The following is a 27,847-nucleotide window of genomic DNA, read 5'->3' on the forward strand; positions in this document are numbered from 1 at the left end:
ATTCTTCCTTTTTTTATCGTGCTGATGATGGTGGTAGTGGAATAATAGTAGGAGTAATAATAATAATAATAATAATAATAATAATAATAATAATAATAATAATAATAATAATAATAATTATAATAATTATAATGATAATAATAATAATAATAATAATAATAATAATAATAATAATAATAATAATAATATATAATATAATATAAAAATTATAATAATAATAATAATAATAATAATAATAATATATAATATAATATAAAAATTATAATAATAATAATAATAATAATAATAATAATAATAATAATGATAATAATAATGATAATGATAATTATAATAATAATAATAATAATAATAATAATAATAATAATAATAATAATAATAATAATAATAACAATAAAAATTATAGTAATAATAATAATAATAATAATAATAATAATAATAATAATAAGAAGAAGAAGAAGAAGAAGAAGAAGAAGAAGAAGAAGAAGCCCTGACGTCTGAACGAGGGGGGGCTGCATCTTGTAAAACACGGAACGGGAACTGTTGTCCGATAAAAACCACCGGTGGAGTAACATGGAAACATGGAAATGCAGGCAACAGAAAGCCTATTGGCTCATTACGAGGACGCCCGCTTGGGTGATTTAATCTGCTCGACCGCCACTTGGGGCTTGGTGAGCAGATGAAAGCACCTCGATATTGAGGAGCAGATGGAAGCCCCTCGTTATTCAGTTTACTCCCGACGCAGCGAAATGACGGTCGATTCTATATTTGAAGGAGTTGATGGTATTCGCATTTACTACTTCTGAGGGAAGATTGTTCCAGTGGCGGATGACTCGGTTTGAAAAGAAACTCCTTCCAATGTCTGTGTTACATCGACTCGACTGAATGGGTAAACCGTTATTTCTAGTTCTTGAGTTGGTTTGCAGTTCAAAGAATTTGGAGTAATCGACGTTATTGAACTTTTTTAGATACTTGAAGACTTGAATCATATCCCCTCGTAGGCGTCTTTTCTCCAATGTAAAGAGATTGAGTCGCTTGAGTCGTTCCTCGTACGGTTGAGCCCTGAAGGTTGGAATCATCTTTGTGGCGCGTCGTTGAATCCTTTCCAGTAAAGCAATGTCCTTTCTGTAACTGGGAGACCAGAACTGCACTGCATACTCGAGGTGCGGTCTTACCATGGAATTATACAAGGATAGCATCACGTCTGGTGTTTTACACTCGAAGTTCCTCGCTATGAACCCGAGCATAATGTTGGCCTTGTTGTATGCTTTTTTACAGTGATTCGCGTGTTTCAGGTCACTGCTGATAGTGACCCCAAGATCCTTTTCCTCCTGCATCGCTTGCAGAGGTCTCCCATTCATGATGTATGTGTGGTTACTATTTTGGGACCCAATGTGCATGACTTTGCATTTGTCAACATTAAAAGACATTTGCCATTTTTCCGACCATTCGACAATGTGATTGAGGTCTTTCTGAATGATTTCGCAGTCGGTCTTTGTGAGGACATCTCCACCCACCTTGGTGTCATCTGCAAATTTCGATATTGTGGATTTCAGTCCTGATTCTAGATCATTGATATATATGATAAAGAGGATGGGTCCCAGCACTGACCCTTGAGGCACTCCACTAGTGATTGGAAGCCAATCAGAAGGCTGTACGTTGAGTAGTACTCGTTGTTTTCTGTCGGTGAGCCAATCTCTTATCCACGCGATCAGATTGGCTCCGATGCCCGCCGAGTGCAGTTTTTTAAGGAGTCGCTCGTGCGGTACCTTGTCGAAGGCTTTCTGAAAGTCCAGGTATATAACATCACTGGGGATGTGGGCATCCCAGTTCTTATATATACCTTGGAAGAAGTTTAATAAATTCGTTAGGCAGGAGCGCTTGTTTCTGAAGCCATGCTGGGTGTCGGAGATTATATTATTGTTTTCTAGAAACTTAACAAGTTTATCTCTAATAATCTTTTCGAGTATTTTTCCTGCCACTGATGTCAAACTTATGGGCCTGTAGTTTAATGCAACACTTTTGTCTCCTTTTTTGAAAATCGGTGTTACGTTCGCCATCTTCCAGTCTTCCGGGACCTTGTTTAGTTGAACTGACCGGTTGAATATGGTAGTGAGTGGTTGAAGTATTTGTTGTTTAAGCTCTTTTAATAACCGCGGGGACAAACTGTCGGGTCCCGTTGACTTGTTCGTGTCGAGTTTGTCCAAGTACTTTTTTACTTCTTGGTCGCATATTGAGTCAATTTCCAGCGGCGTGATCTCACTCGGCGGGTCAGGACCCTCGGGAATGGTTTCGATGTCCTCGACTGTGAATACGGATGCGAAGTTACTGTTGAGGATTCTGGCCATCTGTTTACTGTCCTGAGTTACAGATCCAGTCTCGTCTGTCAGGGGACCAATATTGGATTTTCTTTTCTTTTTCGATCTTATGTACGTGAAGAATTTCTTGGAGTTAGTTTTAATTTCGCGCGCTATTTGCTTTTCATAGTTGCATTTGCTACTCCGAATAAGGCTGCGGCAAGCTCTGAGGCTGTTGTGGTACTGTGTGCTGGCTTCGGCCGTAGCATTCTCTTTCATCAAATTATAATTCCTTTTTTTTAGGTTTACTGCCCTTTTTATTTCTCTGGTCATCCACGGTGGATCTACGGCCCCATTTACTCGCCTGGATTTCGTAGGCACTGTAGCCTTCTCTACTTGCAACAGTTTATCTTTGAAGACGTTCCACGTGTTGTCGATTGTATTGTCGGTGATACCAAGTTGGTCCCAGGTCGTAGGGGGAAGCAGCGCACGGGCTAAGTTGAAATTTACTTTTTTGTAATCTGGTATCACTGACGGATTATCTACGAGTTTGTGACATATGTTGATATTAAAACGGATTAAGTGGTGATCGCACCCATTAAGTTTCTCACCAACTGTACAGTCGCGAATGAGGTCGGTGTCGCTTACTAATACCAGATCCAGCAGATTGTTTTCTCTTGTTGGTTGAGTTACAACTTGAGTGAGGAACATTCTGCCTAAGAGAGTATTTTTGTACGATGTTTAATTTTATAGTCTTCGCCAGTGTTGTATGAAAGAGACAGATCCAAAGCCTTATTCAATGTACACAGAATATTTAAAAGACCCTCTCAAATAGTAAATAGCTCATATATAAGAGAATGAGTGGTGTATTTGGGGGAACGCGAGACGCTGCGGAGAGACTCGATCGGGACCCACCCAAACGTACTCCATATATGCCAGACTATAACCAATATATAACACTTCAAAAATATTATGGTAACCTAACCTAGACGTAAGCACGGACAAAACTACCAATAAAGACTAATTAACCAAGCCGCGGCAATGCAACAATATATGGCGGCTTGTCAGTAAAGTAAACATTGCCACGCACGAAGCCTCACCACGGCCATAACACCTGATTTACTTCCAGTCTGCGAGGGTAAAACTTAACCAAACCTACCAAAAAATTACCAGAACTTCTCCTAACCTCTCGTAACCTAACCAAAACCTTAGCAAACCCTTACCGAACCTCTCTTAACCTAACCAAACCTCTCGTAACCTAACCAAAACCTTACCAAACCCTTACCAAACCTCTCGTAAGCTAACCAAAACCTTACCAAACCTCTCGTAACCTAACCAAAACATTACCAAACCCTTACCAAACCTCTCTTAACCTAACCAAACCTCTCGTAGCCTAACCAAAACCTTACCAAAACCTTACCAAACCCTTACCAAACCTCTCATAACCTAACCAAAACCTTACCAAACCTCTCGTAACCTAACCAAACCCTTAGCCAACCCTTACCAAACCTCTCGTAACCTAACCAAAACCTTACCAAACCTCTCGTAACCTAACCAAAACCTTACCAAACCTCTCGTAACCTAACCAAAACCTTACCAAACCTCTCGTAACCTAACCAAACCTTACCAAACCTCTCGTAACCTAACCAAAACCTTACCGAACCTTTCGTAACCTAACCTAAACCTTACCAAACCTCTCGTAGCCTAACCAAAACCTTACCAAACCTTTCGTAACCTAACCAAACCTTACCAAACCTCTCGTAACCCAACCAAACCTTACCAAACCTCTCGTAGCCTAACTAAAACCTTACCAAACCTTATCAAACCTCTCGTAACCTAACCAAACCTTACCAAACCTCTCGTAACCTAACCAAAAGCTTATCAAACCTCTCGTAACCTAACCAAAACCTTACCAAACCTAATCAAACCTCTCGTAACCTAACCAAAACCTTACCAAACCTCGCTCAACCTAACCAAAACCTTACAAAACCTTATCAAACCTCTCGTAACCTAATCAAAACCTTACCAAACCTCTCGTAACCTAACAATAACCTTACCAAACCTCTCTTAATTTAACCAAAACCTTACCAAACCTCTCGTAACCTAACCAAACCCTTACCATACCTCTCATAACTTAACCAAAACCTTACCAAACCTTTCGTAACCTAACCAAACCTTATCAAACCTCTCGTAACCCAACCAAACCTTACCAAACTTCTCGTAACCTAACTAAAACCTTACCAAACCTTATCAAACCTCTCGTAACCTAACCAAACCTTACCAAACCTCTCGTAACCTAACCAAAAGCTTATCAAACCTCTCGTAACCTAACCATAACCTTACCAAACCTAATCAAACCTCTCGTAACCTAACCAAAACCTTATCAAACCTCGCTCAACCTAACCAAAACCTTACAAAACCTTATCAAACCTCTCGTAACCTAACCAAAAGCTTACCAAACCTCTCGTAACCTAACAATAACCTTACCAAACCTCTCTTAATTTAACCAAAACCTTACCAAACCTCTCGTAACCTAACCAAACCCTTACCATACCTCTCATAACCTAACCAAAACCTTACCAAACCCCTACCAAACATCTTGTAACCTAACCAAACCCTTATCAAACCTCTCGTAACCTTACCAAACGTTAGCAAACCCTTAACAAACCTATCAACCTAAGCAATGCACACCAGTCAAGGGATAGTGATGGGTAGGCAGAGTGGGCATAATAGGCTTCAGAATATTCAGATCTTTTGAGTGGAAACAAAATGGCATTTCTTACTAACCGGACTCAACGTGTTCTTATTGACGGATCTTCATCTGACACTGTCCCTGTTTCTTCAGGTGTCCCACAAGGCACCGCTTTAGGCCCCCTTCTTTTCCTCCTGAACATTAACGATCTTCCACTCTCAACGCCTAACTCTTCCCTAGACTATTTGCCGACGATAGTTTGCTGTTTAGAGCAGTAAAGACTACTGACGACTGCAGACTGCTACAAAAAGACTTGGACGCCCTCCAGCGGTGGGAGCGCACCAGCCGTACCTGGCAGATGGATTTCCGCCCTGACAAGTGCAAACTATTAAGATTCACCAGAGCTCACATCCCCATCCATCACACTTACTTTCCATAATTCATAACTAGAATCCGTCCACACACACAAGTATCTTGGTATCCACCTCTCCACTAACCTAAAGTTCAACACTCACATGGACCACATCAGTGCCACAGCCAACCGAACTCTGGGGTTCCTGAGGAAGAATTTACATAACTGCACACCTGACATAAAACACGTAGCTTATGACACACTTGTGAGACCAACACTGGAGTATTGCTCCACGGTGTGGGATATCCTTACACACACAGAAACATTGATAGGTTAGAACAAATCAACACCAAGGCGGCTAGGTTCATTACAAACAATTACACTCGAACGCCTGGCATCTGTAATGTGTATATTATAATGTACATGTGAATGTGTGAATGTATGTCGTAACGCCATGGCACAGCCGCACCCAAGGATGTTTATTAACATGTCGGTATATAGGTTGTGCTTAGGAGGTGCTCTTTGCCGTGGGAACGGTGCTGATTCAGCAAGCCTGCTGCACCGGATCGCTCCTGCACCGGCGAGAAGCCGGCAGATACCAGCGGGCGACGGGCGAGAGCAGAGGACTGCTCGGGGTGTGCGTACGACTCCTTCACAAAACCTGTAACTATTCTGTAAGACTGTTAATATAGTTAAAACGCCCAAAATAACTGTTTAAATCAACCAGAGAGAGAGAGAGTAAATTAAGTAAACTCAAAGTGAACTTAACGGCTCCGCTCGGCAAACACATAATACACCTCACTTAAATAAAGGCTATTGTGTTATCTCAACCACTTCAATCAACTAGAGAAAACAGGCAACGGTACACCGGACCTGACGTGAAATAACAGTTCGCGCCTTAAACAAAAACACTTATAAACAGCTAACAAAAGCACGTATCAAAAGTGGTGAACAGCGGTTTACGGACCTCTCCGAAGTATTATATAGGTGTTATCTCTCTCTAATATAACATAACATGGACCATTGTGTGTGAGGGCAGAGACAATGGAGCGTGTAGCTAGTGTCCTGCTGACGCAGCGCGCGACCTTCCTGCCCCGTGAGAGTCGAGTCAGCACACTCCACCCCCGCGCGACGCCACACCGCCCCGCTGCCGGGGGTCTCGTACCAATTCCGAGACGCCCACTTGTCTGCCTACGACGCCGCCTGTCGTGGGTAGGCGCTTCCCTTCGCCAGACCAGGGCGGACTTTTGGCGGCGACCTTGGAGAAGCGTGGTCGCTCCCCCGCCCATTTCTCCCCGCTGCCAGGCGCCGACGCCTCCCGCCCATTCCTCCCCGCTACCGGGCACTGCCGGCCGTCTCTCTTGCCGCTCCAAGGACGAGTGCAAGCCAGCCAAGGACGCGGGGACAGCCAGTCAGGGACGAGAGCAAGCCAGCCGTGGACGGGGAAGTGCCACGGGCACCATCTTCACATTTTCATGGTATCCACATGCATGTAGCTGACACAACACTATTACGCCACTTGTTGATGACATTTCAGGTGTTTTTTCCAGCTGTTTGTGTCTCCATGGGGAGCCGTATCTAGTTTCCCTAAGGCTGTTGAATTTTATGCAGGTGTAGGGGGATGTTTAATATTTTTCCTGAATTGTGAACATTGTTTGCATTTGAATTATAGTCATTCATTTTATTTTCTCCTTTCTTGTGTGTTTTTATCATGCTAAGTATTCACTCATTATTCTTTTCCCTCTTTTTAATGCGTTTTGGAAGCATCTGGGGCGAGTGAGCACACACTTAGCGGTGATACTTTTTCCTTTTACCATATTTTTCCTCATGAAGGCTTATTTTACTAATGCCTTTTTTTTTTTTAAAGGCAGGTCAATCTGATCCGGAGTTAGAAACTTTGACCAAGGTATATCAGGAGTGGGTACAGACTTCGGAAGAGACCACCGAGGATGACAATTCCCATATCTTAAGGAGCGGGTCAGCTCATGAGAGAGTCCCTCCTCCTCGTCCTTCTCCTTCCCACCCACATGATAACAAAGGTAATAACTTAACTAACCAAGAATCCACAATGACTACTAACACCATTAAACTTCTGCCGACTACGGCATCAGTCAGAGCTTTCGCAGGCAATGAACCGGATTACAGTGCGAGAGACTTCATCCTACAATGCGAGGATGTTATGAATAACTCATTTGTGTCAGAACCGGGAGATAAAATCTCCTTCATTAGGTCCAGATTAAAGCCGGGAACAGAAGCATCAGCTCTTATGTACACCAGCGCGTTCATGGAACCGCAACAAACCAAAGATTATGACCAGTTTCGGTCACATTTTCTGGAGTCTTTTGGAGAAGATGTTAGGCACAGCCTCGTCAAAGGCGTTAATGTAGCTGTGACCAATTTGATTTCAGCTGTGGAGAGTAAAAAGGCTTTTTGCCGGACAAGTGGACGCCTATCGGTTGTCTACTGATTTGGGCTCATATTTGAAAGCTGGTGGCTGGACAGAGGGAGAGAATATGTCTCTATCTAAAGTACTCAAATTTCTGGAATTTTTCATGTACATGGCTGTCATCAAGGGCCAGTTTCGAAAAAGTTCTTTATCCCTAGCCTACGGCCCCACTGACAAGTTGCACGACTTCGTGCTTAAACTGTAGCCTCTGTCGACCAGAAGGCCGCTAATGTTAGCGCGTCCTTCTCGGTGGTGGCGTCCGCCACCGAAAAGCCTAAGCGCCACTGTTCGTACTGTCAGCGCGACGGTCATACGGTTGACTATTGTGTAAAACGTCAGCGGGATCGCAAGGACAAAAAGGAGAGGGGAGGCTCGCCGATGTCAGGCAAATCTGCTTCTCAGACGACCCCGGCCGCTTCAAAAAGTCGTGCCGAGGGCTACAACACGGGCAAGTCCTGTTTTATCCACGGTGCTGGTAGACACACCACAGAGGAGTGTTTCTCTGTGCTACAGTTAAAGAAAGAGCGAGCAGGAAAGTTCGTGAAGGGGTCGGGGGAAGCCGAGCGCCGCCCCAAAAACAACCCCAGGGTAGCAATCCGGGGGCCGGAGGAAATTGAGACTGCAGTGCAGGCTGACAATAGTAGCTTGTATGAATCTGTTGTGGCCGCGTGCAGTTAGCCTGAAATTATGGCGCTTAAAGTCAAGCTGGGTCCGCTACAAGCGTCATTTGCGGTCGACACCGGGGCTGCGGTTAATGTGTTGTCAGAAAAGACGTACATAGTTTTAAAACGTGCGTCGCGGGGAGGCCGCTACCAGCTACGACTCTCTGACCTAAGCCTTTGCGGTGTCACCGCCGACAGGCTTAACATCCTTGGGTTGGTGAGTTTGCCAGTGAGTTTGGGACGAAACACCCCTGTCGTGCGTTTGGATTTTTACGTGTTGTCAAACTTTTCACTGCCGTCTGACGGTCTTCTTGGGTTGTCGTCACTGAGGTCTAACCGCATGGCAATACTTCCAATAGTAATACAGTAAGGTTTCAAGGGAGATGTTTCAAGGCCATGGATCAACCTGTGCGCCTCGCTTCTCCCTGGGAAAGAAAGGAAATACCCAGCAAGGGTCGGGAAAGTGTTTCTCCTGAGTCGGTAGTGCATACCGTGCCGACTCACTCCACGGTGCCAGTGCATGGCGCGGGCACCACCTCACTTCATGGTCAACCACCAACACCAGCTGACGTTTGCAGGGGATGGAAAAATGTCACTGCGATAGTCGTAGGGAATCATGAAATCCCTCAACGAACCGCAATGCACGTCCCCGTGTCAGTCCCTAACGCCACCGTAGGTTGTGACATCTGCCTAGAAGGGCCTAGTCGTGTCAACACGCTAGCGATAGAGTCCACCCTTAACACGGTACGGGAGGGAAGTAGGACCGTAGCTTTAGTGGTTAATGCCACTGGCGGTCCAGTTACACTAAAAAATGGAGTCATTTTGGGTCGCGCGTTAGCGTTCGACGGACAGGTGTCCCCAGACCCTTTAGAGTTAAAGCGGCCTTGTGTCGGCGCGGTGGGTCAACCCGCCGCCGGCGACAAAACATGTCAGGCCTCGTTTTTTTTTTTTTTTTTTTTTTTTTTTTTTTACAGCTAAGGAGACAGTTCAAGGGCGTAAATAAAAAAAATACAAAAAAAAAAACCCGCTACTCACTGCTCCCGAACAGAGGTCAAAGGAGTGTCCAAAACGAGAGGTCAATTTCGGGAGGAGAGGTGTCCTGATGCCCTCCTATTGAAAGAGTTCAGGTCGTAGGCAGGAGGAAATACAGATGAAGGAAGCTTTTTCCAGAGTTTACCACCGTGAGGGATGAAGGAGTGAAGATGCTGGTTGACTCTTGCATAATAGTCGATTTGACATTCCTATCTCTTCTACAGTGAACCTAGAAATGTTGTTTCCTATGAAGTTTTATTCTTGATTTAGTTTCATATGGGTATCTAAAGTCATTTTAGCTTGGTTGCCCAAATGGCAATGTTGGGCAAATTGTGCAATTTGCATAACAAGATGGCGGCCAAACGCCACCTGAATTTCTTTTATTTCTTCATAATTTTCTTAGATTTATAAGAAGCACATCTTATCTGGGGTTTTCTTGGGTCTAGAATTCAGTTTTGATGTTGTTTTTTCATTTCTACTTCAATCTTGTGTGCTAAGAGTCAGAAAACGCTAAATTTATATAAGTAGTTAATTTTTTTATTTTATTTGCAGGATTGAAAATGAGTGAAAAGTGTCTTCTCTCGACCTGTACCAAGTCAGGGCAACTGCGAGGATTCAAGCTACAGGGAGTAAAAAGACTTATAGAATGTGCGACACAGAGACAAGATAATCAAACCCTTGTCTTATTGCAAAATATTTTGGACTCACAAGGAGAGGAAGCATCAGTGGAAGTACATCAAGGTTGTTATTGTTCATTTACGTCCAAGGAACACATTAAAAAAGCAGTGTCTAAGAGGAAGACTGATTCAATAAGTAGTGATGAAGGCCCATCTGTCAGAATCAGACGGTCACAAGTTAATGACTTTCATTTAAAAAAACACTGCTTGTTTTGTGGCGCATCTTGTGAACCAGTAAATCCAAAACATCCTGATAGATGGGACAGAGTGGTACAGTGTGAGAGAATAGGTATTAAGGGTGCTCAACCTTTCAAGGCTGTTGTATTACAGTATTGTGAAGATCGAAATGACGTGTGGAGTCGGGAAGTTGTTATGCGTTGTCATAGTGTACATGACTTAGCAGCAGCTGAAGCACAGTATCATGTTCGTTGCTATGATGAATTCAGGAAAATATCTGTGCATACTGACCATAGACCAATGATTGACGATGCAGCTTTGAAAATACTTGTTGATGAGATGTACACTAATAGGAAAATATGTACTTGGACATCAACTGAATTGCATGATAAGTATGTAAGTTATGGTGGTCAGCTAACACAAAAGCAATTGTTTACCAAACTGGTTTCTTATATAGTGTGGCCGCATGGGGGCATTCTATCTGATTTACTTTCCTCCATTCAAGGCCGCTTGAGTCACTACCCAGCTGGCACTGAGAAAATCATCGTCTTCGACAAGTACCAAGATATCTCTGCAAAGGATCATGAGAGAAAACGCCGAGCTGGTGATATCATCATTGACTATGAACTCTCTATTGCCAACTCTTTACCAAAACGAGATGTTATCCTCAAAAGCAAGAAGAACAAGCAAAGGCTTGCAAGCTTGTTGCACTCCTTTGAACTTGATACTAATGTGACAATGGAAACTTGTGAAAACAATTTATTTGGCCATGATGAAGCAGACATCACTATGATTTCCTATGTCCTTGAGGCAGCTAACAACGGAAAGGGTGTTATACGTGTTCTTAGTGATGACTCTGATGTGTTTGTTCTGTTAGTGTATTGGGTGTATAAAATGAACAAGCAGTGCAAAGTACAGATGGAGAATTGGAATGGAACTGTTCTAGACATCAATGCAACCTGTGCTGACCTAGGGCCAAAATGTCTGCAACTCCTTGGTATGCATGCCCTCAGTGGGTGTGACACAACTTCTTATCCTTATGGAAAAGGCAAGATCAGTGCACTAAATACTATGCTGAGAGGGGAATTCCCAGGCTTGGCTGATGTACTGGGTGAGGTGAATGCCACAGAGGTTAATTTACTAGAGGCAGCAAAACCCTTCTTCCTTGCTCTATATGGACAAACACCAGGAACTTCGATGGAATCTGCCGCTTCACAATATTCACTAAAAATAAGAAAAGTCCAAAATTAATGTCCCTTCCTCCAACAACACCCAACCTGCTGCAGCACGTGCTGAGGGCCCATTTGCAAGTGATGTTGTGGAAAGCAGCAAACAACCAAACTCCACCTGACGAGTCAGCTGATATAACCAAGTTTGGATGGAAGATCCAGGATAACATCCCTGTTCCTGTCATTGCAGAGGGGGAGCCTGTACCCCCAAAACTATTTAATGTAATCCGGTGTCAGTGCAAGAAGGAGAACAAGAGGTGTATCACTGAGGTGTGTGGCTGCCACAAAGAACACCTGTCATGCACGTCGTATTGCCATTGCAAAGGTAACCATGGATGTTGCAATCCTTACACAAACAAAAAAGATGTAGGTATGGTGTTGGATGCAGATATGGAAGATTGTGAGGAGGTATTCGCAGATGACAATATAGATGATGTGGAGGGCAGTCAGGAGAGTGAGGGCCAGGAGGATATGGAGTATGTTTATGATATTGATGATGAATGGGAAAATACACCTATATAATACTGTATAGTCCTGTATCAGTCCTATTAACCCGGAAATAACGATCAATTATTTTCAATATTATATTTGTCCAATTTTAGACAATTTTATTAAGCTTAGGAAGGACTCAATGTACTCAGTGGGTCAGAAACTAAATGAAATGAGTCTGTAGGTTCTTGCTGATACCTTGTTCTTTTCATATAGTTATATAGTTACCCCCCGGATGATTTTTCGCAACTAGTAAAACTATGTAATCGATTATGGGTTAAAAGGATTTCTTAGCTTTGAATACTTGTACATAAAGAACGAATTTGTAATTTCCTTGCTATACAGGTTATTCAATCATAATTATTATTTTTAATAATTAAAATTTTTATTTGCACTTTTTTAATGATATTTTGTTGTGTAACAATGTAAATTTAGCGTTGTCCTATACTTAGCGCACAAGATTGAATTACAAGTGAAAAGACAACATCAAAAATGAATTCTAGACCCAATAAAACCCCAAATAAGATGTGTTTCATATCATTCTAAGAGAATTATTAAGAAATCCAGGTGGCGTTTGGCCGCCATCTTGTTATGCAAATTGCACAATTTGCCCAACATTGCCATTTGGGCAACCAAGCTAAAATGACTCTAGATACCCATATGAAACTAAATCAAGAATAAAACTTCATAGGAAACAACATTTCTAGGTTCAGAAAATTTCAAACCGACTATAAGGGGTTTGGACAGTATAGGGATGAGCATGAGTAGAAAGTCGTGTGCAGCGGGGCTGCGGGAGGAGGGGAGGCACGCAGTTAGCAAGTTCAGAAGAGCAGTCAGCATGAAAATATCGATAGAAGATAGAAAGAGAGGCAACATGGCGGCGGAATTTGAGAGGTAAAAGATTATCAGTATGAGGAGGAGAGCTGATGAGACGAAGAGCATGTGACTCTACTCTGTCAAGGAGAGCTGTGTGAGTGCGCCCCCCCCCACACACACACACGAGATGCATACTCCATACGTCTATCGATTCTGAAGTCAAAGTGGTCGATTATCCCGAGTTTAATGGCCCGCTTCTGAAGCTTTTACATCAGTATCGTGATGTCATTGCCCTGCCCGGTGAGCCTTTAGGTACGACTGATACGACAGAGCACAAGCTTAGGGTTAAACCCGACACCAAACCGGTGTACATTCCTGCATACAGACTTCCACAGTCAAAGGTAGATTGTAGATGAACAGGTTAAAGATATGTTGGACCAGGGTGTTATTCAGCATTCCCGATCTCCGTGGAACTCGCCCTTGTTCCTAGTCCCTAAAAAGGACGGAAGTTTCAGGCCTGTCATCGATTTTAGGAAAGTAAATGAGGTGACTGAGGATGATCGGTACCCTCTGCCCGTTTTAGGTGACTTGTTAATGTCCCTGGGGCAAGGGAATACTATTTTCAGTAGTCTTGACCTTTTAAGTGGGTACTGGCAGGTGCCGATGGCAGCTGAATCCAGAGATTACACCCTTCAGTACCCTGAGCGGTCATTTTGAATGGTTAAGGATGCCATTCGGCCTTAAAACCGCACCCATTACTTTTCAGAGGATGATCAACACGTTGTTCTCAGACATGATAAGCAAAGAAATCTATGCATATTTAGATGATTTAATCATCTGTAGCAAGGATGGCGACAGTCACCTAGCTAAACTAGAAGCAGTTCTGCTTAAACTTAGAGGCGCTGGCCTTAAGGCCAAGCTGACTAAATGTGAATTTTTAAAGCCAAAAATCACCTTTTTAGGTCACACTGTTGATGGAGATGGAATCCACACGATGGACGATAAAATATCGGCCATAAAGAATTTTCCGCAACCCCAAACCGTCGAAAACGTTCGGTCTTTCCTTGGGTTGTCCGGCTACTATAGGCCTTTCATACAAGGTTTTGCCAAAATTGCTTCGCCTCAAACGCAACTTTGAAAGAAAGAGGTACCTTTTCATTGGAATGCCCCACACCACAAGACTTTTACAGACTTGAAGTCAGCGTTAATCAATGCTCCAGCCTTGGCATTCCCGGACTACAACGTCCCTTTTACATTTTATAAAGATGCCTCAGCCCTAGGTCTTGGTGCTGTTTTGATGCAACCGGACGCTCGCGGTAAAAATCGCTCTATTGCGAACGCAAGTCGTACTTTAAACCAGGCTGAGTCGAACTATTCAGTGACCCATCAGGAAACCCTAGCGATTGTTTGGGCTCTTAAACATTTTAGGGATATTATCCTTGGCTATCCTATCACTGTCTTTACGGACCACGCGCCAGTCACCGAGCTTTTCAAGGGTGGAAACCTCACCGGTCGACTCGCACGGTGGTACCTGACCATCCAGGAATTTGGGGGCCAACCTTTAAGTATTTACCTGGCAGCGCGAATGTCGTCGCGGATTCACTGTTGTTACGGCCGGGCTTCTCCCGACCTTCATTTTTTTTTTTATTCTTTTACCGACACGGTGGGGGTCACCCACTTGGCCGCTGTGTGACCCTTTGTTCTGTGGCATTTTCCACCCACGCCGGCCCAGCATGAACTGGATATTTCCGGTTGGGGGAGCGGAATATTCCCACCTGCCGCTCCTTCTCCTAGCCACCTTCCCGCGCCGCCCGACCCGGCCCGTTTCAATGTATTGTAAACATATTATGTATATTTTATTTTATGTTTAGGATTAAATATTTATGTACTCAGGTACTGTATGTAAACTATGTATTTTGTGTTGTCGTGGGGTTTGTTGCCCCGCACCGCCAGCGACGTCTGGCAGTCCGCTCGCGGGGCGCCGAGGCAGCAGTCACCCCAACATAAGCGAGTGACCCTAGGTCACTCGCTCTTCCCTTGTTTTCCCGTGCAACCGTCGAGTTTGAAGGGAGGCCGGCTCCTCTCTCTCCCCTTTGTGTCCCTGCAGCGCCTTCTGCAGGTTTTCCACGCCTGTAAGCGTGTGTTTTCTTTTACGGGAGAGAGAGGGTCGTTACTGTTGTACGGTAAGGTTTTTTGTGTGTTTCGTGTGCCGTTACTGTTTGCGTGTTTATCACGCTTTTTGCCGTGTTACGTGCTGCCTCCCTCATTCAAGTGTTTTTCAGTAGTGTTTTGTGTTTGTTATTTGTTTCATGTGTTTTTAAAAGGAGTGTGTTCCTAAGGCAATCTTGGGTTTTACTTTTCTTTTTGTAATTAATGTAAATATTAACTTCTTGTAAATATATCTTATCTTTAGTTTGGCGTTTCCGTTCACTATTTCCTTTGTTTTAAATTATTCATTTTCCTTTTATTTTGTTGTTCGGTTCAGGGGAAAAGAACCTGGTGTTTTGAGGCCTAACCTACCCAGTTTTTGTTTTGTCTTTGTTTTTTTGTTTTTGTACTTTTCCCGAGACCCCTGACCACACCAGTGTTACGACACTGGTGACGTAACACTGTCTAGAAACGTACCTGTTGACTCAGTGGCAGAAACGCCAACTGAAATTCAAAATTTCAGTCTAAAGGATTTAGCAGCAGCCCAGCGTCGACATGACGTTTGGAGTAAAGTAATATACGCTCTGGAATCGGATGATGAAACAAGTCTCCCGCCACTACCTGTGTCTTTTTCACATTTTTTCTTGTCACAGGACGATGTCTTGTGCCGCTACTGGCCCCGCAAAAAGGAGTCTGTCGCACAGTTTGTCATACCGGAGTGTTATGTACCGGCGGTGCTGAACTTAATTCATGACGCGGTCATTGCTGGTCACCCAGGGAGGGAGCGCACTTTAACAGCGGCCCGAGCGGTCTATTTTTGGCCAACTATGCGTGTAGATATTGACGCGTATGTGGTTAAGTGTGTCAAGTGTGCCCAACATAAAGGGACGGTGCCTAAGCCTGCGCCGATCCTAGAATACCCGCCCCCTGACCGGCCTTGGGATGTAGTTTATGTTGACTTGCTACAGCTTCCCGCCAGCCACCAGGGCTCTAGGTACCTCTTAGTTTGTGTAGATCACTTGTCTCGGTACGTTGTTTTAGCCCCGGTGAAAGATAAATCTGCTCAGGCCATTGCTCATGCCCTAATAACTCATCTAATTTGTCCATACTCCACACCTAGAGTGTTGTTAAGTGATAATGGAACCGAGCTTCGAAATAAACTTTTAGCAGAAATATGAAAACAGTTAGGCATTACACAATCTTTTACAGTCAGTTATCACCCAGCCAGCAACGACCTTGTTGAACGCGCGAATAGGAAGATTTTAGATGTCTTGCGCCAGGTCGTTAGCGGACTTCAGCATACCTGGGAGGACTGGCTAGCATATGTTGCAGCAAGCATAAACAGCCGTGTTTGTGAGTCAACGGGACAATCTCCCCACTACATAATTTTTGGGGTTGAGAAGAGACTCCCATATGACCTGCTTAGTAGTTCTCATTCACCTGTATATAATGTAGATGATTATTCTAAGGTTCACCTCAAAGTTTTCACAGATATTCATAGAAACGTCAGAGAGAGACTACAGGCGACATCTGAGAATATGTGCTTGCAGCAACACAAGCGTGCCGCCCCTGTTTCCTTGAAAGTGGGTGACTTTGTTATGATTCGAGTCCCAGAGAGACATTCGAAGTTGTCCCTTAAATTCGTGGGCCCACGCCAGATGGTTAGACAACTAGGTGGTCACAAATTTGAGCTTTATGATCTCATTTTTAATTCATATGAAATTGTGCATAGTGATCGCCTCAAAAAGACAGCCGCCCAGCCTGAGGTCCTAGACTCGACTTTAGTTGAACCGGCGAGTACCGCCTTTTTGCCTCAGCCTGACGATGCTTTGTCTATCTTTCCAACACACGACTATAACCTGCGTCCTCGCAATTACTAATTTATGTTTGGTTCCTGAGCTTTTGCCTGCATCTTTTTCATGCGAGAGGGGAATGATTGAGTAATACTTTTCACTCTTACTCACTATTTTCTTTTTATTGCTGAGTTGATGCAGGGCAGTCAGTCTCCTTAGTTGTTTGGGACCGTAATAATCGAGGGTGTAGACTACCATAGGGATAGGTACCTTTTAACCTTGAACCTCATGTGCTTCTGCTTGAAACAGACATTTTTCTCTGCAAAGACAGACTTAACTACACTTGAGCAGATGCTGTCCCTAACTTTTATTGTAACCAGCATGTGAATACCTGTCAGCTTTGGAAGTATGCAGACAAGTCTTACATACTTACCTTTTCCTTGACATACCACTGTTAACCGTTACGGGAATTATTTTTGACATCAAAGATGTCAGTCATCCACGTTCGTTCCGATCGGAGGATAGGTGGAAATTTGTCTTTTTAATTTGATGTTTATTAATGCTGGAATTACTTTAACTATTTATGCTGGATTTATATATTTCAGTGAGATTTGTTACAACGGTGATTTCACAACTTGGTGACAGGATTTTCTTTTATAGTACTGTAGAAAAACGGAGTATCAGGAGTTAGTGGTGCTAACCCAGTCAGATGCTTCTAAAGCTCTAGAGACTTGCTCCTATCGTCACGTCGTCCCTAAATCACTTTTCCACAGGAGGTTCTCCGGATTTCACTACTTCTTTTTCACACTACCAGTGTTTGTGACAGTGGTCTGTCCTGAAGGCTCAACTTATAGAGAGGTTGCAGGTCACCTGGCGGTACGGGTGGCTTGTTCCCTACGTTCTGTCAATTTGACGACCTTTCCGGAGAAGCTCCATCATGGATTTGCAGCCACAAATGCCATCCCAATCTATCCTATTGACAGTTTAGTGAATCTCACCTTTTCTAGGATGAAGTATGTAACAAATAGCCTTTCCGAGCTAACCTTTTCAAATATCTTGGAATTGGAGTCAGCTGTCCACGCCTCACAACCGGTTTACCTTACCCCATATGTACAGTCCTCATCGATAATTATTCCGGTGGTTATTTTTATCGCCATTGTCATCCCCCTGTTCTTCCTTGTTAAGCGGGCTATGACTTTGTACAACCTTCTTCAGGCAAGGGTTGCCCCACCGTGCTGAGTTCGTACGCATTGTGACTCGAAGGTCAGCTTGTATCAAATCTTCTTCAAGGATTTTCCTTTTTCTTTTTACTGTTCCAAATAGCTCCATTACCATGTATCCTAATGACAATTTAGTCAGTTTCTTTTTCTAGGATGTATCATGTAAATAACTATTCGAGCTATTATTTTGTTTTCTCGGAATAGTACCGAGCTTCCATGTCCACGACTCTAGCCCTGTTTACCTCGCCCTGTCTGTACTTTACCCATTTCTTGTTACTTCCGTGATTATTCTTATTATCATGGCATTTCCCGATGTTGTATCGTTAGGCGGGCTCTGACTTGTATATATTTTTTTTTAGTGCAACCATAACAGGACCTCGTTTAACTAGTACACATTGTGCGACTGTAACATGGGTAGGTACACTGATTTTAAAGGTCGGGTGAGCCACGAGGTCACGACTTTTTAGGTGCCCGAGCGATGTAATGTGTATATTATAATGTACATGTGAATGTGTGAATGTATGTCGTAACGCCATGGCACAGCCGCACCCAAGGATGTTTATTAACACGTCGGTGCATAGGTTGTGCTTAGGAGGTGCTCCTTGCCGTGGGAACGGTGCTGATTCAGCAAGCCTGCTGCACCGGATCGCTCCTGCACCGGCGAGAAGCCGGCAGATACCAGCGGGCGACCGGCGAGAGCAGAGGACTGCTCGGGGTGTGCGTACGACTCCTCCACAAAACCTGTAACTATTCTGTAAGACTGTTAATATAGTTAAAACGCCCAAAATAACTGTTTAAATCAACCAGAGAGAGAGAGTAAATTAAGTGAACTCAAAGTGAACTTAACGGCTCCGCTCGGCCAACATATAATACACCTCACTTAAGTAAAGGCTATTGTGTTATCTCAACCACTTCAATCAACTGGAGAAAGCAGACAACGGTACACTGGACCTGACGTGAGATAACAGTTCGCGCCTTAAACAAAAACACTTAAAAATAGCTGACAAAAACGGCTAACATCACAACACGGATCAAACAACAGATAAACATGGAACCTCTTCACATACGCAGACAAGCACACAGACTTACACTCATGTACAAGATCACAAACACTCACATTGACATTGACCCACAAACATACCTACACAACACAAACAGTCAACGTACTCGTAACACACACATCCATAAATACCAAACATATCACACTAACACTGACGCATACAAGCACTCATACTTTCCACGCACCATACGTGACTGGAACAGCCTCCCTCATCAGATTTTAGACTGTGGTACAATAGACTCATTCAGAAAACAAATACACACTCACTTGTCACCACAACACACCAACATGCACGTACTAACTATTACACTTGATTCACATCCCTCCCCTGCACACCCGGCTCCCCCGTCCCCCCAGCAGCCAACTCAAATATGCGTGTTATGCACCTGTACGGGTGCCCTGCGCATCATAAATCCAGATCCAACGTCTGAAGACGTTTAAAAACGTAAACAAACACAACGGAGAAGAAAAAACAAGAATTTAACGAAAATTACAGCACACAGTGGTTGAAAGGAGACGAAGTAAGACACAAACACGCAGGGACCAGGAGGAGGACGCGAGAAGCGGAAAATAGTGCCAGTAATAGTTACGAGGAGCATTGATCTGTCAGACCATGCCGGAAAGACTTGGCAGTAGAGGGGAAGAGGCCGAGAAGAAGAGATGCTGCCAGTGTGACTACACAGGGAAGCTCAATAACGAAGGTCTGTGTGCAAGCTGTGAGGAGGAGGCGAGGAGGAAGAAGGAGGTGTGCCGTGCGTGTGAGAAGAAAGTAAAAGAAGGAGACAAAGGCCTACAGTGTGATGGGTGTGAGAGCTGGGCCCATATTACATGCGAGGAGGTGAAATTAGAGTTATATGAAGGGCTAGAAAAATCTAAAGAGAAGCTATGGTTCTGTAGAAATGCAAACCAATGGCGAAAAGAAGTATAAAAAAGGTGGGCCTACTTGAAGAGAAATTGGTGAGAAAAAAGAAAGAAATGGAGTTTCAAACACAAGAATTAGAGGACATGAAGGAGCGGTTAAGACCATTAGAGGTAGAAAATCGAAGCATGGCAGAGCAGCTGAGAAACCTTGAGGAGGCATGACCAAGGGTCCTCAGGCCCCTGAGATGCTAAAGATGCCAGCTGAGGAAAACAAAAATGAGGCAACAGCGCAGCAGAAGAGGGAGATCACAGTGAACTCTAGGGTGATGGGAGCTGCCGCTGTGGGGAAAAACTGTGTCGTGGTGGGTCATTGTGAAGTGATAGTGCCAAGTGTAGAGTCAGAGGGTAGGGCTGGCATTGAAACTAACGCAAGCAAAGGAAAAAAATGGGGGTAGAAGAAGCCAAAGGAAATGGAAATAAAAGTGACCAGAAAGAAAAAGACAGTGGACAAGATCACGCATACAGCAAACGAGAAGAAAAGAAACATCAGGAGAAGGACACGCAGCCTCGGAAGGACCAGACAACAGAAAAGCCAACAAGCAAACCAGTCGGAGGAGGAGGAATGGAAAGCAAAAAGAACAACAACCCCCAGTGATGAGTGAAACCCAACAGGAGGAGGAGAGGCAACGAAAAAAGGAAGACGAGACAAGACAGGATGCAGTAACATGGACAGGGGTGGGGAGGCAAGCATGGACGAAGGTGAAGCATTGGGAGCAGTTAAAGATGAGGAAATATGGTAAGCTACAGAAAAAACTTTGGTTGTTTGGAGACAGTGTATTGCAGGGGGTTGGGAGGGAAATACATTTTCTGTCTGATGGATACTACAAACATATGGACAGAACCGAAGGAGGAGCCAGCATGGAGGCAATACGCACAACAGTGAGAGACCACCTGGAAGAAATTTGGCAGGAGGACTTGGTGGTGGTGGAAGGAGGGGGAAACAAACTGGAGGAAGTGGGCGAGTGGAGAACTCTAAGAAGATATGAGAAGTGGTAGAAATGCTAAAAGAGAAGGTTATAAACAAGCCATTGATCATCGGCCTGACAAAGAGGTGGGGAAAGGAGAGAACGAGATACGAAGAACAGAGACAATGGGTGAACAAGAAACTGACAGAGAAGCAAGAGGACTGGAGCTGTGACGACCTACAACTATGGAAGGGAATGCCATGGGGGGAAGTGTGGGGATGGGACAGCATTCATCTCTCCTACCTGGGAAAAAGGTAAATGGGGTGAAACATTGTGGAATGGGCCCAGCAGAGGGAAGGAATAAGAGGAAGAGTGAGATAGGATAAGGCGCAGAAAGGACAGATGCTATTGGCCTTCATTAATACAAGGGGTTGGAACGAAGGAAAATGGAAAACTTTATTGAAGGAAGGAGAGGAGTATGTCTTCGGTGTAGGAGAGACAGGTTGGCACAATAGCATCACATGGGAAGGAGGAGGATGGACATGCATAGGAAAAGGAAGGAAGGTTGGAGAGAAGAAAGGTGGTGGCGTGGGAGTAATAATGAAGGAGAAAGAAGGCAGGAGTATGTCAGAAGTGCAGTTATGCAAAGAAATGGAAAACAGGCTGACCCATGCAAAAGGGGACATTATCACAGTAAAAATCAAGGATGTGAAAGAAGTGTGGTGGATCACATTCACAGTGCAGTGGTGTATATGGATGTGGAGGGATCAGAAAACTACGAAGAAAACAAGAAACTATATGATCTAATGACAGAAATCGGCATGGCAATAGGCAAGGAGAAGTGGGTGATTATGGGAGATCTGAACGGACACATTGGACTCAATAATGAGAGGACTAACACAAATGGGATGACGATCCTGGATTTTGCAGAAAATAGAAAATTAAAAATCAATAACTGGGAACTGGAAAACACTATTACATGGAGAGACAGAGGTGCAGAGTCAGCCATAGATTACATTTTAGTGAATGAAGAAGTGATGAAGAAGTGTTCGATTTTGAAAAATGAAGAAATTGACATCTCGGACAATGTGCTGACAGGGATAACCTGTGGTGAAGGGAGAAAAGAAAGGGGAGAGAAAAAGACCCAATGGAGAGAAAAGTTGAATTTATCGGAAGCTGACTGGGAGACATATAACAGGAGACTGGATGAAGAAATGCAGGGATGCAGTGAGAAAGGGGAGGCAACAATAACCCAGTGGGAACAGAATATAAAAAGAACAATACTAAAAGAAGCAAAGAGAAATGTTGGAAACAAAAGATTCAAAGAAGGGAAGACAAGGCTAAAAGGATGGTGGGACAAAGAGGTGGAAGAAGCATGGAGCACCAGGAAAAAAGAGAACAGGAGGCAGAGAGACCTGAGCAAAATGATGACGAAGCATGGGAAGCATAAGACAAAAATGGCAAGAGGCATGGGACGCCTATGAGGAGAAAAAGAAAACACAGATACTGATGAGTAACAAGATAGCAATATGGGAGGAGGAGCAGGCTCAGAAACTGAACGAGATGCCTCCAAGAGAAAGAGAGAGAGGGATGGAAAAGACTGAGGAGGAACCTGAGAGGTAGAGAAACGAACCAGGAAGTGAAGCTGAAGATAGAGGGAAGAGAAACCAGCAACGATGAAGAGATAAGAACGGCAATAGAGGGTTACTGGAGGAACATTGTGCAGACCAACACTGAAGAAGACCAAACGGGAGATCCAACAATATACAGTGACAAAAAAAAATGGAAGGTGTCACAATAGAACTGAAGGATGTGGAAAAAGCACTAAAAGGTATAAAGAATGGAAAAGCAGGCGCAGCGGATGGAGTACTCGGTGAATTTATAAAATATGGAGGAGAAAGACTCAAACATATCCTGCAGGAAATGTTCCAAATAATACTGGAGGAGGGTGAGATCCCGTAAGACTGGAAAAGAAGCAGAGTAACACTGATTCACAAAGGAGGAGGGAAACCTAAGGAGGAAATAGAAATCTATAGGCCCATTTTAGTCATGAACATCATGGCAAAGATATTTGGAAAAATCTTGCATGAAAAGCTTAAAATGTGGGCAGAGGAATCCAAAGCGTGGGGAGAAGAACAGAGTGGATTCAGAGAAGGAAGAGGAGGGCTGGAAAATGTGTTGGTTCTTAAGGAAATAATAAACAGAAATAAGAAGCAAGGAAAAGAGCTGTACCTGATATTTATAGACATTGAAAAGGCATATGACACAGTGGACAGAAGCAAGCTAATGAAATTGTTAAAGCACATTGGAATAAATAGTAAAGTGGCAGAGGTGATGAAGGAGATGTACAATGAAAATATGGTAAAATTCACATTGGGAGACACCACCACGGACTGGACGGAGAACAACGTTGGAGTGAGACAGGGATGTGTGATGTCGCCTACATTGTTTAACTTTTATTTAGAAGAACTCCTTGTGAAAATCAGAAAATCAGAAAAAGGAGTAGAAGTAAGAAACAGAAAACTTGGGTGCTTAGCGTAGGCAGATGACATTGTACTCATGGCAGAAGACAAGGCAGAGCTACTGAGGATTACCAACGAGTATGGGAGGGAGTGGAAGATGAAATTCAGTGCCAGGAAATGTAAGGCCATAGAATTTACCAACAATGCCAATAGCCAGTGGGTCCTGGGAAACATCATAATAGAGGAAGTGGAGAAGTAGACATACATGGGATTGGCAGTCAGCAAAGAAGGAGTAGGAGGAGAGAAACAAAGGAAAATAAACGAAGGAAAAGCCAGGAGGATGGTGGGCATAATCATGAACGCAGGCAGCAGGACTATTAATAAATAAGAGGTAGGCAGGAGTATGTGGAAGGGGATAGCGGTGCCATACTGCCTGTACGGGTCAGAAATAACTGAGTACAGGGAAGGAGACCTGGCAAGACTAGAAAAGGTGCAGAACACCATGGGCAGATAGGGACTGGGTGCTCCTAGATGCACAGCCGTCGAGGCCTTAAGGGGAGAAATGGGCTGGAGTACATTTAAGGAGAGAATTATAAAGGGCAAGATGGGGTTCATGAAGAAAATTGAAGGACTAAGTGAAGAGAGATGGGTAAAAAAGGTAATAAGAGGACAGAACAATTAACATCCTCATGGAAAAAAGAAATAGCTAGATGGAAGAGGAGAGAAAATCTTGAAAATGAGTGGAATAGAATGAGGGTTAAGGACATCAAGAAATCCATTGCCACCAATGGCCTGGAAAAATGGCAAGCAGGAGCAGCAGAAAAGTCGACTTTAAAAATTAATGGTACAAGAGAAAACAAAAGCCTGAAAGAGAGAACTGGTACCGGGGAAATTTGGGGAGTAAGCTGCTGTTCAAGGCAAGGACTGGAACTCTAGAAGTAAAGGGGAGAAGTAGAGACGAGCAGGACCAAAACTGCAGCTTGTGTATAGGGGAAAAAGAAATAATAGAGCACCTGATAGTGGCCTGCGACAGGTATGAAAAGGAGAGGCAAAGGCTATTGGCATCTATGGTGGAGATCATTGGGGAAGAGGAGTGGCATAGCAGATTGGAGGAGGAAGACGGAGGAATAAGTACCGTGTTAGGACTATATGGAGGAAGCAGTGAAATTAATACCTCACACAAAAATTTTCTTAGCATGTTGCTGGGGAAAAAAATCTGTGCAGTGAAAGTAATAAATTCAGTATCTTAAAATTGCAGTGAGCGCATTTTTCGGTTAATCACAAAACCAGCCCATAAAATTTCTCAAAGGTTCGTCCTAAAATACGTGTAAAATACGTAACGTAACGTCCCTCCCCCCTCCCTCTTGCCTCAACCAGCAGCGTGCTGCGGCTGTCACTCATTGCATGCTCGAGAAATGTTAGGGTTGCCACCCGTTCCTTTAAATATGGATCCATTCAGTATTGGAGAGTGAGATGTTGCATTCCACATTTTTCTGACCTCAGGGTGACAACCTTAGTTGTGTCATTCAACACAAGAGAGATCGAGACAAAAGAAGTGCGTGCGTGCATACTGTGCGGCTCCCAAGTTTGTGCCAGCGAAACGTAACCATGCCCAGAAGTTATTGTGCTTGTGATTGCAAAATAAAAATATAAATTTCTTGATAGCGGCAGTGTTAGCCAATATTTCTGAGCCGACAGTCGTCACGAAAGACTGTCGTCACGACAGTCCCTCATCATTCTTAAGTAGTCGACACAGACGACTGTGCCGACAGGAAGCAGTAAAAAATAGAAAAATGGCCCCGACAGTCGTCACGACTGTTTTAAGACAAGCCAAGATTGTTGACGACTGCCCCCGACCTCCCTCAGACCTTAACCGGAAGCGACGGTTGGTCCAGACTCTTGTCGTTCGCACTGTGCCGACTCTGGGCCACGACAACCCAGCGACTTCTGCATTTGACAAGTTGGTTCCTACGTTCCAAGAAGGGGGGGGGGGGGGTATTGGGGTCTTGGGGTCTTGCCGACTGTTTGGGACATTCGGCGAACTAGTTGCCAGGGTAGTTGGATGTAAATGTAATGCACCATCTCCTGAATGCACCAGACCGAATGCACCCCCAGCCTAGTCTGAATGCACCAACTTTGCAGTCTGAATGCACCAACTTTGTAGTCTGAATGCACCAACTTTGGAGTCTGAATCCACCAACTTTGTAGTCTGAATGCACCAACTTTGTAGTCTGAATGCACCAACTTTGTAGTCTGAATACACCAACTTTGTAGTCTGAATGCACCAACTTTGTAGTCTGAATGCACTAACTGTTTAGTCTGAATGCACCAACTTTGTAGTCTGAATGCACTAACTGTTTAGTCTGAATGCACCAACTTTGTAGTCTGAATGCACTAACTGTTTAGTCTGAATGCACCAACTTTGTAGTCTGAATGCACTAACTGTTTAGTCTGAATGCACCAACTTTGTAGTCTGAATGCACCAACTTTGCAGTCTGAATGCACCAACTTTGCAGTCTGAATGCACCAACTTTGTAGTCTGAATACACCAACTTTGTAGTCTGAATGCACCAACTTTGTAGTCTGAATGCACCAACTTTGTAGTCTGAATGCACTAACTGTTTAGTATGAATGCACCAGACCGAATGCACCACCTGCCTAGTCTGAATGCACCAACTTTGTAGTCTGAATGCACCAACTTTGTAGTCTGAATGCACCACCTGCCTAGTCTGAATGCACCAACTTTGTAGTCTGAATGCACCACCTGCCTAGTCTGAATGCACCAACTTTATAGTCTGAATGCACCACCTGCCTAGTCTGAATGCACCAACTTAGTAGTCTGAATGCACCAACTTTATAGTCTGAATGCACCACCTGCCTAGTCTGAATGCACCAACTTTGTAGTCTGAATGCACCACCTGCCTAGTCTGAATGCACCAACTTTGTAGTCTGAATGCACCACCTGCCTAGTCTGAATGCACCAACTTTGTAGTCTGAATGCACCAACTTTGTAGTCTGAATGCACCAAATTTGTAGTCTGAATGCACTAACTGTTTAGTCTGAATGCGCCAGACCGAATGCACCCCCAGCCTAGTCTGAATGCACCAACTTTGTAGTCTGAATGCACCAACTTTGTAGTCTGAATGCACCAACTTTGTAGTCTGAAAGCACCAACTTTGCAGTCTGAAAGCACCAACTTTGTAGTCTGAATGCACCAACTTTGTAGTCTGAATGCACCAACTTTGTAGTCTGAATGCACTAACTGTTTAGTCTGAATGCACCAACTTTGTAGTCTGAATGCACCAGACCGAATGCATCACCTGCCTAGTCTGAATGCACCAGACCGAATGCATCACCTGCCTAGTCTGAATGCACCAGACCGAATGCATCACCTGCCTAGTCTGAATGCACCAGACCGAATGCATCACCTGCCTAGTCTGAATGCACCAGACCGAATGCATCACCTGCCTAGTCTGAATGCACCAGACCGAATGCATCACCTGCCTAGTCTGAATGCACCAGACCGAATGCATCACCTGCCTAGTCTGAATGCACCAGACCGAATGCATCACCTGCCTAGTCTGAATGCACCAAACTTTCTAGTCCGAATGTAGTAATAAATGGAAGTCTCGTTCACCACAGTGTTAGTTACCAAGAGTGTATTAGTAAATTAATACAAGCATCATACAGCAAGTCTTTATTATTCTTCATTACAATTTTAAAATGCAGCACTGCCCTGTTACACAATTAAAAAGTATGATCATCATACACTATCAGTTATTGTTCACCAACTGTTATGGTATCGGGAAGATCATTGATAAAAAGTTCAAATAAAATGTAAGTTACCAGAAAGTAGCAATAAATAAATAGAAGCATCACACAGCAAGTCTATTATATTATTATTCTTTATTACTATGGTCCTGTATTTTAAAATATTGCACTGCCCTGTTTCACAGTTTAAAAGTACAACCATCATATCCAAGTTTGAATACTGTCAGTCAAGTGAGGTTCTTAAGGAACAATGATAATTACAAAAATCTGGAGCACAGTAGGATACTTAATCTTCTGCATGGTCTGCTAATTTGCTGCATTTCCTCAGGTACTCGGAAGTAATAATGTCATGGTTTTCATAATTTGTCCACAGTTGCTGAAGCTTTTGCTGCTTAGAGTTGGTTTTCTTATTCTGGATCCTACATATTTTTTTCTGTTTGATCAGCCTTACTTGAAGAGGAAGCAACTTTGTCTCGTCATAAAGTGTATTTATTAGTAGGTAGTCAAAAGGGGTAAAACACCTTGCACACACCTGTCATGAGTCCCCTCTGTACCTTCCACACACCTGTCATGACCCTCTGTACCTTTCACACACCTGTCATGACCCTCTGTACCTTTCACACACCTGTCATGACCCTCTGTACCTTCCACACACCTGTCATGATCATCTGTACCCTCCACACAACTGTCATGACCCTCTG

The sequence above is a fragment of the Eriocheir sinensis genome, chromosome 19 (genome assembly GCF_024679095.1).
Source record: "Eriocheir sinensis breed Jianghai 21 chromosome 19, ASM2467909v1, whole genome shotgun sequence".
Lineage (NCBI taxonomy): Eukaryota > Metazoa > Arthropoda > Malacostraca > Decapoda > Varunidae > Eriocheir > Eriocheir sinensis.